At 42.6% G+C, this 14,193-nt stretch overlaps 1 pseudogene; it reads left to right on the top strand.

Annotated features, from left to right (window-relative positions):
• The window catches only part of LOC121543387, an 83,967-nt pseudogene extending 71,670 nt beyond the window's left edge, over window positions 1-12,297 (top strand).
• The last annotated feature ends 1,896 nt before the right edge of the window (window positions 12,298-14,193 follow it).

Genomic DNA, 14,193 nt, shown 5'->3' with positions numbered 1-14,193 from the left:
TACTTCACCTTTTTTTATGGTAAAAATGTAGTGGAGCTACCAGATTAATTTATATTATGAATCGGTTAGTTTGGCTCCTGGATGCTGATTTAGCTGAAAGTGGTATATCAGACCATATACCACTGGTATGACAAAAAAAATATTTGTACTGTTCTAATTAAGTTGGTAACCAGTTTATATTAGCAGTAAGGCACCTCTGGGGTTTGTGGTATATAGCCAATATACCACGGCTAAGGGCTGTATCCAGGCACTCCGCGTTGTGTTGTGCTTTAGAACAGCCCTTAGCCGTGGTATATCACCTCCTTGTGCTGTATTGCTTAATTAGACTACAGTTTACAAAATAGTTACTAGAAATATTTAACTAATATCAAACTAGAGACTACACTAAACATACAAAACTAGTCCATAAAACAACTTTGTCAGACTAATTGGAGCCTCGTTCCTCTCTTGTGATTTTTCATCAGTACACAGACAAGCATCCATCCGTTTACATTCATCGGACCAATGATCTCCTCCGCAGAGCTTCCATTTGGAGATAAACATGTGAAATTAAATTATGCTGCTGTTTCCCCAATCCTCCAACTCATTTAGACACTCTCTGTTTCTCGCATTCCCCCTCTCCAAATTAGATCACTGCAAAACAGAAAGCATCTGAATAGTGCATAGATACTTTGGGTAAGAGCTTGCTATCCACTCAATTGACAAAATTGCTTACTTTTCCTCTTAGCCTGATCTCAGATCTGTTTTTGCTGTATAACCAACTCCTGTGGATGTTTAGCATAACAATGACCATAGGAATTGGCGATACAGTGCAAACAGATCTGGGACCAGGCTACTTGAAGTACTCAGCTGTATGGGTTATATGACTAGTAAGTTAGTTTATCTACTAATCAGTCACTAGTACTCAGCTGTATGGGTTATATGACTAGTTAGTTTCTCTACTAATCAATCACTAGTACTCAGCTGTATGGATTATATGACTAGTTAGTTTCTCTACTAATCAATCACTAGTACTCAGCTGTATGGGTTATAGGACTAGTTAGTTTCTCTACTAATCAATCACTAGTACTCAGCTGTATGGGTTCTAGGACTAGTTAGTTTCTCTACTAATCAATCACTAGTACTCAGCTGTATGGTTTCTAGGACTAGTTAGTTAGTTAGTTTCTCTACTAATCAGTCACTAGTACTCCGCTGTATGGTTTATAGGACTAGTTAGTTAGTTAGTTAATTTCACTACTAATCAGTCACTAGTACTCAGCTGTATGGGTTATAAAGCTGTTATGGTTGATATTGCTTGTGCAGTTTTCAGTTTGGAGCCTTGGTTATGTTAAAACGTTTTAATCTAGTGACACCCCTCTCTTATGGGCGGTTAATTGCTGGAAATGATAAGAGTCTCTGATTAGCTGTGTTGCTGTCCATATCTATTCATTTCAGCACTGCTACTCTGAAACAATTTGTGAATACGGGCCCTGATCAGTGATAGCGACTTATTGGTATAGATGATAAAATACTTCACCTTTTTTTATGGTAAAAATGTAGTGGAGCTACCAGATTAATTTATATTATTAATCGGTTAGTTTGGCTCCTGGATGCTGATTTAGTTGAAAGTGGTATATCAGGACTAGTTAGTTTCTCTACTAATCAATCACTAGTACTCAGCTGTATGGGTTCTAGGACTAGTTAGTTAGTTCGTTTCTCTACTAATCAGTCGCTAGTACTCAGCTGTATGGGTTATAGGACTAGTTAGTTAGTTTATCTACTAATCAGTCACTAGTACTAAGCTGTATGGGTTATAGGACTAGTTAGTTTCTCTACTAATCAATCACTAGTACTCAACTGTATGGGTTCTAGGACTAGTTAGTTAGTTCATTTCTCTACTAATCAGTCACTAGTACTCCGCTGTATGGTTTATAGGACTAGTTAGTTAGTTAGTTAGTTAGTTAGTTTCACTACTAATCAGTCACTAGTATTCAGCTGTATGGGTTATAGGACTAGTTAGTTAGTTTCTCTACTAATCAGTCACTAGTACTCAGCTGTATTGGTTATATGACTAGTTAGTTTCTCTACTAATCAGTCACTAGTACTCCGCTGTATGGTTTATAGGACTAGTTAGTTAGTTAGTTAGGTTCACTACTAATCAGTCACTAGTACCCTGCTGTTTGGGTTATAGGACTAGTTAGTTAGTTAGTTAGTTAGTTTCACTACTAATCAGTCACTAGTACCCTGCTGTTTGGGTTATAGGACTAGTTAAGTAGTTTCACTACTAATCAGTCACTAGTACCCTGCTGTTTGGGTTATAGGACTAGTTAATAAGTTTCACTACTAATCAGTCACTAGTACCCTGCTGTTTGGGTTATAGGACTAGTTAAGTAGTTTCACTACTAATCAGTCACTAGTACCCTGCTGTGTGGGTTATAGGACTAGTTAAGTAGTTTCTCTACCGGGGCTTGTTGAACCATAGTTTCAGACACTATTAATTGAGGGAGGAAGAGGGTTACACATTACTCTATGTGTCTGACAACATCAGCAGTTTGAACTGCGGAGTATTTTGACGCTAGGTCTTTGTAGCGCAGTTATCCCTAGTGAGGCATTACCCTTGAAGCCATGATCCATTGTGGATTGGAAAGAGGCATGTGGATGGTATTGGAACAATGTGATAGTACAAGATGGAGGGGTGTAATCCTGGTTTGATGTGTTGTGTGACAGGTCATAAATGAGTTCACAGGTATGGTTTAGGGGTCACGTTCCAGTCCCTGATATTAAAATGCACGTCTAGGAGTAAATGACATGTTTTCCCCTCGCCTTTTCATTTGCCCTTTGAATTGCTACACCACCTCAGCGATATCGTTGTTTTGAAAGATGAAATGGAAGGTGCTTTGGATGCTTGGAAAACTATTACAGTAGAAAGGTTGAATTTTTTGTATTCATCTTTTTAAACTGAACGTAGAGGACAACATAAAGCCATAGAGCAACACACACACACACACACACACAGACAGACAGACAGACAGACAGACAGACAGACAGACAGACAGACAGACAGACAGACAGACAGACAGACAGACAGACAGACAGACAGACAGACAGACAGACAGAGACCGTTCGTTCGTTCGAACTGCAACAACATTCCACTTCCATTTCCCCCTAACCTCCAGTCATAATACCTGTATTAGGAGCGCTTCATGTTCTATTGACTTAGCCATGATTTCTATGGACAGATGATAATAGTTAAAACAACATTAGGCTTTGATTGTCTTTCTGCCTTTCCCCAGTCTCCCCACCCTCTGGACTCTGGGAGATCAAATCTATCCCCAGTGTCCCCACCCTCTGGACTCAAGACAGTGGAGGCTGTAGGATCTCATCAGTGGGAGGTGATTGAATTAGCTCAGTGTTGAAATGAGATTGGGAGCTCGTGATTTGCCGGGAAATGCACTGCGCTTGTTGTAGTAATAACATCAGTGTTCCCCTCTCCTCTGTAACAGGGCTTCAGCAGGCTGCTTGGGAGCTGATGGATCCTTTAGATGCTGGGGAAAGACACTGATAAGCTTGTGGATGTTTTGAGGAAGTTGGTGCTGAATAATTTAAACAATATAAGATTGTTACAGTTGTACTGTGTAAGAGACTGAACTAATTCAGTAATTGAGTCAGGCATCACAACGTTCATGAAGTCAGGCATCACAACTTTCATAAAGTCAGGCATCACAACGTTCATAACGTCAGGCATCACAGCGTTCATAACAATGAAATGATACGATGTGGCACCCATGAATAGGGATGTAGATAGAGTATGATCTAGATATTGGATGTATGTTCATGTTTATTATTGTCTGGATCAAGGGTCTCCAGTTTATCCATCTTCAGTTTCATCTAGATGTCAGGGAATACTATAGAGATGAGGAGAAAGAGAGAAGTTCCTCCTGTATTTTGTCAGACGTGTAGACACAGGGGACGAGGGTTGTGTGTGTTGGTGGGAGGGAGGGGATAGGGCAGCAGGAGGGAGGGGAAGGAGGGGGCGTGATGGCTGACAGAGAGCAGAGGCTTAATCACAGATGGGTATAAAAAGAGGGAGAGAGAGCAGAGGGAGAGAGATGTGTGTTTTCCCAACTCTGGGCTAATTTTAATCAGCGTGGGCCCTGTCATCATAGGGAGGCTGTCACCTCCACAGCCCTGTTTACCTTTAATCTAGCCCAGGCTGATTGGAGAAGAGGGAAGGAAGGAGGGAGGGATGAGATAACCTCCCGTCCTCCAAACCCACCAACTCCCCGAAACCCTCTGCACCTCAACCCTCGTCTCCGGCCAGAACGCAGGAGGCGGCTCATCAAAAATAGAAAGTAACAAAATGTCCTTTCACACCCCCCACTCCTCTATCCTGCAGCGTCCAATCAATAGTGTGGTGACACTCGGCCGTGCCCCCTCACCAGCCTCCCTGTGACAACCTGAGTCAGGAGGCCACAGAGTAAAGATAGCTGTTTGATATAGAACCTTGATTGGAAGTTGGAACGCTGTTGTTTTGATTTCCACCTCCAGAATGCAGTGAGATTGTGATTTTGCTCTAATGAAGTATGCCTAGGTCATAATGGTAGGTTCAGACTGCAGTGTTTCAGGTCTTAGCTTCAATGCTAAGCTAACTCCATTGTATCAGATTTCACAGCCTTTCTCATAAGTAGATGCCGGGAATATCCATGCTTATGGGGATAGGGTAGCTTAGTGACCCCTCTCGCTATGTGTTCACTGGTTCAGTAGGCTAATGTAATGGGATTGGTGTTAAGGCATTTCTTGCCCCCTTACTCTCACTTGTGCTAAAGCTAAGTGAAGGGCTCTTTTCTACACACACCACCCCTGATATAATGGGATTGCTCTTCACCCTAGGAGCTGTAGTCAATTATATCTCCTTCCTTCCATCACTCTTTACTTAGATCGAAGCCCTCACTGCTGCCTGTCTGTCTGTAAAAGTCTGGTCAGAATTCTTGCACTTCATTCCTAAGGCGTCGCTCTGCATTGTAACAGTCAGTCACAAGGTAGCAGGTGACACTGAAGGGCTGGGATTGTTACAAGCTACTGTTATAAGCTTTTCTTCACATGTATCAAAGGACAAACATTTTGTATTAAAATTATGTTACTTTATTTGTGGAAATGGCAAAAGCAGGAGAAGCATTCAAGCAGAAAATAACAGCTTATTATTACAACTACTATTACTATTACTACTACTACTACTACTACTACTACTACTACTACTACTACTACTACTACTACTACTACTACAACTGCTACTACTATTACAACTGCTACTACTACTGCTGCTACTACTTTACTACTGCTACTACCTCTACCACTACCACTACTATTACTACCACTACTTCTACTACTACTACTATTACCACTGCTATTACCATTGCTGTTACTAATGCCACTGCTGCTACTACTACTACCACTACTACTACTAGTAGTACTCATACTACTACTACTACTACTACTACTACTACTACTACTACTACTACTAATTATTCTTCTACTACTACTATTACCACTACTACTACTACTACAACTACTACTACTATTACCACTACTATTACCAATACTACTACTATTACCACTACTACTAGAATAAATAGAATATAACTGAAACTGATATACGGAATAATGTATCTATTAGAAATAAAAGTCTAGATTTTGTCAACTTTTTTTGTGAGAAACAAGTTACATGAGAGAGAGAAAGATAGTTGAGCATATGACTATATATAATATGCAATGTAATTAAATCATCTTCATTCTATCACTCTGATTTAGAATTGTGCAAAATCTCAAAAGCAGAAAGTTCTATTTGTGCTATGTCTAAGTATGTCTGTTTCAACTAAAACTTGCTTTGTGCCATTTGAAAACATGCTCATTAAAAGGCAGACACATAGAAGCCTATATACAGGTTGAATTACTGAAAACAATCTGATTTGACGATACATGTATTGTCTGGAGTTTCACTGGATGAAGCACTTGAGAACCAACCACTGGTGATCACTGACAAACTTTTCTTGGTCTTAAAAAGAAATCATGCAATTTTCACTCCTCTCTCTCTCTTTCCATACTCTGCTCACTCCTCTCTCGTCACTCTCTATCTCTTCACTTTCCTCTCTTCAATCTCTTCACTGTGTCCTCTATCTTCACTCTCTTCTCGCTCCTCTTCCACTCTGCTGCTCCACTGTCCCTGTGTCTGGTTGCTGTCCTCCGGTTCTTCAGGGAAGCCTGGTGTCTTCTCCTGGTCTTCAGGTTCACAGAACAGACCATCCCCAGAAGAGCACAGGCCATCAGTGATGAGCACACTCTGTAGAACGCAGAATTGATGCCAAAGGGGTCCCACTCTAGCAAGAGTCTTAGTTACTGAGACACACACGAGACATCTCTTATTCATGTATGACAGCAAACCAGTCTTCTCCACTGTCTGCCAGTGAGCCAGAAAGGAGTGGGGGGGAGATGGATTAATTTGGCCATCCAAGTCTCTGGGCTTTGCTACTTCAAATATTGTGTCCAGAAGGACGTTGTCCATATGAGTACTCCATCTGTACCACATCACCAAGTAAGACTCATTGAGATTAGAGTTACAGCTGAGAACAACTTCCTGTCCCTCTGAGAAGAGCTCTGTGAGTGGCTCAGACTTAGGGCACACCAGGAGGTGGTACTGTTTTTTGGATGGGGACTTTTCTTGTAACTTAACATGGCACACTTAATACCCTGAATGGTTGAGTATCAGTGATGCGATGAACAGGAAGTAGTTCCCTGTAGTAGTTCCCTGACGTTGTTCCATCTGCTTCCCACTCCTCATGGGACGATTGGAGTCCCATGTGTACCTCTCTGTCCCATTGGGATCAGTACAGCCTCCTCTCCCACTGAGCTAAGAACATACTCATACTTCTGCATCAGAGCAAATATCTGGATGGATACAATGCTGTCCCTCCAGTGCCCCACACTTGTAAAAGCTGAAGTTCTCTATAATGAAGTTGATGTTGAGAGAGGTGCTGTCATCTGACTGCACTAGCCATCCTCTGCCTGAAATGTACCGCAACCATCTGACTGTCATGTTGTTGCCACTCCTTGTACCGTCACAGTGCAGGTCTACTGTGTCTCCTGAATTAACCTGCAGAATCTTCTCTCCATTTTGAGCACTGCAGACTAAGAGGTCAGTGCTTTCCTGGTTTGAAACCTTGCCATATTTCCAACACTCACAACTGTACCGGCCGGAGTCTGACTGAGATTATTGGTCTGGAGAAATAAACTCCTTGGACTCAAACTCAGTTCCAGTCAATCCCTAAATCCAGGCGGTGTGAAATTCACAAGGTAACGGTTAGAAGTGTTCCACAGCAGCAGGTTCTCTTCAGCAGTGTATCTGAAGAACAAACAGTACTCTCCTTTAACGTTACAAACGTAAAAGTCTGAATATTCCCCTTCTGACTTGATTGCCTCGTATGTATGGATGGTTCTGATCAGAACAGCCTGTAGAATGGAGAGCTTTATGACCAGGGCCATTCTATTCTTGAGATGTATGTCTGCTGGTAATACACACTGCTTTCTCTGCCTCTGTTTAAGTCCCAACACATTCTAGCTAGTGGATCTTATACGAATGCTTTCTGTTAACTTTTCACCTTGATGATACAGTTGACCATATCTATTAATCCGTTTTCCTCTGAGTTTCTGGAGGACGGAGTTGTCAGAGCAGAGTGAACAGGCGTGGTAAGTTCCATACACGTGATGCTGGTGGTAATGCTGATGGTGACGGAAACTTTGTGTTTGTAATAGTCCCACATTCATTAATAACCATCTGGTACCTGAATTTGTTCTCTTAGTCTGCACTTGAAAGCTGTGTATTTGTTATGTATGTGTTATTTATTTGTATAATTTTTTAGGACAGCTGTGTATTCATTATACTAACCGGGGCCAACCCAGCCACTAGATTTACATTTACATTTACATTTAAGTCATTTAGCAGACGCTCTTATCCAGAGCGACTTACAGGTAGTGAGTGCATACATTATTATTATTTTTTCAATATTTTTTCATACTGGCTCCCCGTGGGAATCAAACCCACAACCCTGGCGTTGCAAACGCCATGCTCTACCAACTGAGCTACATCCCTGCCGGCCATTTCCTCCCATACCCTGGACGACGCTGGGCCAATTGTGCGCCGCCCCATGGGTCTCCCAGTCGCGGCCGGCTACGACAGAGCCTGGATTCGAACCAGCATCTCTAGTGGCACAGCTAGCACTGCGATGCAGTGCCTTAGACCACTGCGCTACAACCCTTAATAATTAATCCAACTCTATTGACACTTTTCCCTATTGTGATGTGTGTATATATTTCTATCTCTCACACCGGTAACGATTCCCCGCCGCTGGCTGCTGCTGTCTCCAGGCCAGGAGAGCAAAGCAGCAGATATTGTCCCTTCAAATAAATTGTAATAATAGAAGCGTCTCATTAGGAGCCAATCAGACGTGAGGACTTAGTGGTGGAATGGGGAGCATGGTGCCGACCGGGAGGTTCATGCATTATTGATCTGGCCTGATCTTATAAGAGATTGGGAGGGAGACCTTATACACCAGCCAATGACTGGGTTGGGTGGGTTCCTGGATTGTGTATGGCCACTACTGTTGCACTCGTACTATACACACATGGGCATTGCAGGCACACACACACACAGGCACTGGCAGATGAACAGATGCACACTAAACAGTCTCACGGAAGCTTCCGTCAGTAAGAAAGAAGGAAAAGCCCTATAACCCTGTTCCCTGACACATGCTGGAGTTGAGGGGTTACCAGTGGGCTCACACTGTTTGGAGGGCTATCTGTGTGTTCTGTCTAGGACAACACAAACAGATGAACACATTCACTCATGCACAGACACACCAAGGCGTAAACACACTTTGTAAATTAGGGATTATGAATGTTTGGACATCCGTCTGTGTATTTGGTAGAGTCTAACACATACCACATACGCACTCACACACACACACGCGTATACACACTTTGTAAATGAATGATTATGAGTGTTTGGCCTGTTCTCTGTGTAATGTTAAGCTGCAGTATCAGTACATACAAACTTGTATATACACACATGCTGTGCTACTCACACCAACACACACACACACACACACACACACACACATATAAACACACACTTCTTGTAAATGAGGGATTATGACTGTTTTTCCTGCACGCTGCTGGTCCCTGTGTATTCTGAATCACACACACACATACACACTGTCCTTCAGAGATGTGGCGTGTGTTAGAGAAGGCATTGCACGTCCTCCCTTTCCCCCCTAGATCCAGGCACGGACGCAAAACATCACAGGATCAAACCTTTTCTAATCAAACCCAGGAAAGTGTGGCTAATGCAATTTCACTATGTCACTGACTGGCTTGATTGCATGTGGGCTGCGGAGTGTGTGGAGGGCGCCGTGGGAGGCGGGATGGATCGAGGCGGTGTATATCTGTGGAGGTGTGTGTGCGTGGAGGTGTGTATGTTAGAGGCAAGTGCACCATGGCGTTGAGACGATGTTGAAGTGTGTGTGTGTGTCTTTGTGTGAATTTGTTTTCTCTCCAGGTGTCTGTCTGTATGTGGATGTGTTGGGTGCAGTGACTGAAGATGTGTAATGTCTAGTGGTGTGAGGGGTATTGGAGGGATTGGCCTGTATAATGTGGTGCTAGTGATATAGTGGTGGGAGGGGTATTGGAGGGATTGGCCTGTAGAATGTGGTGCTAGTGATATAGTTCTTCATTACATTTACATTTTAGTCATTTAGCAGACGCTCTTATCCAGAGCGACTTACAGTTAGTGAGCGCATACATTTTTCATACTGGCCCCCCGTGGGAATCTAACCCACAACCCTGGCGTTGCAAGCGCCATGCTCTACCAACTGAGCTACAGGAGGCATATTACCACCCTCATCTGCTCTCCCACGGGGTCTGGACATACCCTTCTGGATAATCCTGTATCAGCCTCTCCCACGGGGTCTGGACATACCCTTCTGGATAATCCTGTATCAGCCTCTCCCACGGGGTCTGGACATACCCTTCTGGATAATCCTGTATCAGCCTCTCCCACGGGGTCTGGACATACCCTTCTGGATAATCCTGTATCAGCCTCTACCACTGGGGATAGACACACACTCACACTCACACTCACTCAGACTGGATGTTCTCTGTTGTTTATATGAGTTGCCAGGAGTCTCTAACCTCTGACCAGCTATCAGAGCCATCCTGTTCTGTCCAGACGTCTCTGAAAAGAAACACCATGAATATTAACACTCCTAATACAATGTTGATGTTGGCCATGCCCAGTTGGCAGCCACACCTGGGACTCTAAGGACCATTGGGGTCACACCGTGCCTCTTTTGTCTGACACTGATGCAGATGTTTAGAGCAGGAAATTAAATGTCACCATAATCGGAAAGTACACACGTTGTTGCATATTTAGGCCGGCATTCTGATAGAAACCATACTTCAGTGTTGGCAAACAATACTAGATCCTCTGACTGTGATATTCGGAAGAGTTATCATGTGTGCGTACATGTTAGAAAGTTCATGATTACGGAACAGAAGTTGACTTTCTCTCTTTCGATCTCTCTTTTGGTGTGCCTGGTGTGAGTGCGCAGCAGCAGCTTTGTCTTGGGGGCGTATTTGAGTCTTAATTGAATTGGCAGAAAAGTATGGATGAAGCGATGGAGAGAGATATAAAGGGAGAGAGAGAAAGAAAGGGAGATAATTGGAATCTGGGCACTCTTTCCACTTAGCAACAAGAAGCCGTTCCAACACAAATGAATTTTCATGGAAACTGCAGAGAAAATGTCGTCTAAAAGCTTTTGAATGGAATGAAAGCATCTCTTGTCTCTGTAATGAGAATAGGGGATGGATGGATGGGGAACAAGAGAGGAGTTGTCTCCATGCTTTACAATAGAGCGGGTTTCAATACAACTATCAGAGAGAATCAGGAGGCTGAGGGAACAATGTTGGGATGTACATTTGAATGCAGTGTTATGCAGGTAAAGCTGACTGGCGACTGCCTTTCACACCATCAGTAGGCGTTGTCTGTTATAATATAGGCTCAGAGGGCTAGTGTAGATTGAAATATCAATGAAACTGATATCACACTCCCATGGTAACACACACACACAACACACAGGCATGCACGCAACGTGCACACACACACACAAACTCCCAGACCAAGCTTCGGCCCTATATCAGGATTACATCAGCCCATGTCATTTATCCCTGTAGTGTGCAACACAACACCACACCACACCAAATACAGTGTTAATGCTAAAACACATACCAGTTCAAAGCAATGGGAGAAACTCTTCAGAATGCTAACTACTAGAATCCACTATTAGCCAGTAGCCTCTAGACTCCAAGCCACTGAGCTGCGATGGACAGATAAAACACTGTCAAGGCAAAGCCGAAAAACAACTGACAACCCTCTCCAGTGGTTAAAACGGCAATGTGTGACATTTTAATGAATAACAGTGTCGTTGTGGGGGAGGGGGTAGAAACGCCACTGTGGATCCTCACCTCTCCGTTATTTATATTCATCGATCCACCGTGGCCTGCATGGGACACCGTTCGCCGCTTCGTTTTCTTATCGACAACGGTCCGCAATTCCTTCTATGTCAATTATATTGATTACTTCAGGTTGACTTGACTTAACGAGGAACTGTGGTGCACTTGATGCTTGATCGGCCCCCTCTCTCGCCCACCCTCTCTCGCCCACCATCTCACGCCACCCCCGGTCTGAGTGCATTACACACCAATGATTTTCTGATTAACCCTGTTAGCCGAGGGGTTTACCCACGCACTAGCGCAGGGGCATGGATGTGGGAGTCGGTGAGGAGGGTCCAGTGAGTGTCTGAGTCCGGCTGTGCTGACTGCTGATAGGATGATGTCTTAATAATGGAAGATGGTGGCTTTATTCTTTGTCTGGTAACCCAAAACGGGGCCTGTAGAAACATTGTATTTTAGCAACATGTGGCGACCATTTTGAATTGATTTGAACTGGGTCTAATATACTCTCAACGGGATGCTTTGGGTGAATCGGACGATTGATGGCGTCTGTGTTGACCTTGATGGAGGACTGTGTTTACTCACCACACTAAAGGACTGTGTTACTCCTTCTGTCTCTTTCTTAGTCTCAATCTCTCTCTTTTTCCCTCCTCTCATTCCAGGTGGTGCGGACGATAACCTGATCGAGGGAGGAGAGATGAAGTTTGTGTGTAAACCTGGAGCCAGGAACATCACAGTGATCTTCCAGCCTCTCCTCAGGTAGGACTTACTAACCACACACACACACACACACACACACACACACACACCACACTAATATGTGGCCATGGTCAATATGCACTGAAGGGCACTATATGGGAGACAGTGGCCTTCCATCATACCACTCACAGGGAACAAGACAGATCTTCCCTCAGACAGCGACTACTTCCCTACACTGTTCATTCATGTTGATTCATTTTAATGTCATTTTCCCTAAAAGCCTTTAGTTTAGTCCAATCCACATGACATTTTCCCTTTCAATGTCTTATGAGATCATTGGTCTTGTCCACTATGTATAGTCAATGGGAGGGGACATCCATGATCCAAACCATGGGCAGCACTCAAAGACTGGAGCATGACTCTATACCAGTAAAATGTCTACAAATTAGATTAGATTCAGTACATCCTTTTAGTAATCCACCCATTGATTATACTCTACCCCTTTCATAGATGGATAGTCCATCCTCCCCCAAACCCCCACAATAAGACAGATGATAGCCTACATTTTGAGTGTGCTTCGTCTCTGATATTTACAGTGTTTTAAATGGTCATAACCCAAATTATATATAATATAATATAATATGCCATTTGGCAGACGATTTTATCCAAAGCGACTTACAGTCATGCGTGCATACATTTATTTTATTTTTTTGTGTAATGATAGGCCTACATTTTTGCTGTGCTTCTTTTCTGATATTTGTGGTTTTTAATATGGTCCTATTTATGGTTAGCAATATTCCAGAATGTAATATAATCCACCACAGTGATTAGGATTGCCTCCAGTGACAGTGCAATGTACTGTATATAACACAGTGTCCCCAAAGACTGGTGTAAATCCAATTTTCAAGCAGCCTAATTAGATTGACCTTCCATGCAGTGATGAATCACCAGGGCTTCCATTAAACTGTAATAGTTCCCCTTACTTAGACTTGGAGCCAGTTGGTGCAGGACTGTACTGTAAACTCTTGGTTCCACTTTACATTAAGGTACGTCTTATAAAGGATTTATAAAGGGGTTTACGGTTCTTGCAGTAATTTACTGTAAACTCATGGTTCCACTTTACATTAAGGTACGTCTTATAAAGGATTTATAAAGGGGTTTACGGTTCTTGCAGTAATTTACTGTAAACTCACGGTACCACTTTACATTAAGGTACGTCTTATAAAGGATTTATAAAGGGGTTTACGGTTCTTGCAGTAATTTACTGTAAACTCACGGTACCACTTTACATTAAGGTACGTCTTATAAAGGATTTATAAAGGGGTTTACGGTTCTTGCAGTAATTTACTGTAAACTCACGGTACCACTTTACATTAAGGTACGTCTTATAAAGGATTTATAAAGGGGTTTACGGTTCTTGCAGTAATTTACTGTAAACTCACGGTTCCACTTTACATTAAGGTACGTCTTATAAAGGATTTATAAAGGGGTTTACGGTTCTTGCAGTAATTTACTGTAAACTCACGGTACCACTTTACATTAAGGTTACGTCTTATAAAGGATTTATAAAGGGGTTTACGGTTCTTGCAGTAATTTACTGTAAACTCACGGTACCACTTTACATTAAGGTACGTCTTATAAAGGATTTATAAAGGGGTTTACGGCTCTTGCAGTAATTTACTGTAAACTCATGGTACCACTTTACATTAAGGTACGTCTAATAAAGGATTTATAAAGGGGTTTACGGTTCTTGCAGTAATTTACTGTAAACTCACGGTACCACTTTACATTAAGGTACGTCTTATAAAGGATTTATAAAGGGGTTCTCACGGTTCTTGCAGTAATTTACTGTCAAACTCACGGTACCACTTTACATTAAGGTACGTCTTATAAAGGATTTATAAAGGGGTTTACGGCTCTTGCAGTAATTTACTGTAAACTCACGGTACCACTTTA

Source organism: Coregonus clupeaformis, unplaced genomic scaffold (genome assembly GCF_020615455.1).
Source record: "Coregonus clupeaformis isolate EN_2021a unplaced genomic scaffold, ASM2061545v1 scaf0042, whole genome shotgun sequence".
In the NCBI taxonomy this organism is placed as follows: Eukaryota; Metazoa; Chordata; class Actinopteri; order Salmoniformes; family Salmonidae; genus Coregonus; species Coregonus clupeaformis.
This window is presented reverse-complemented; position numbering and strand designations above follow the sequence as displayed.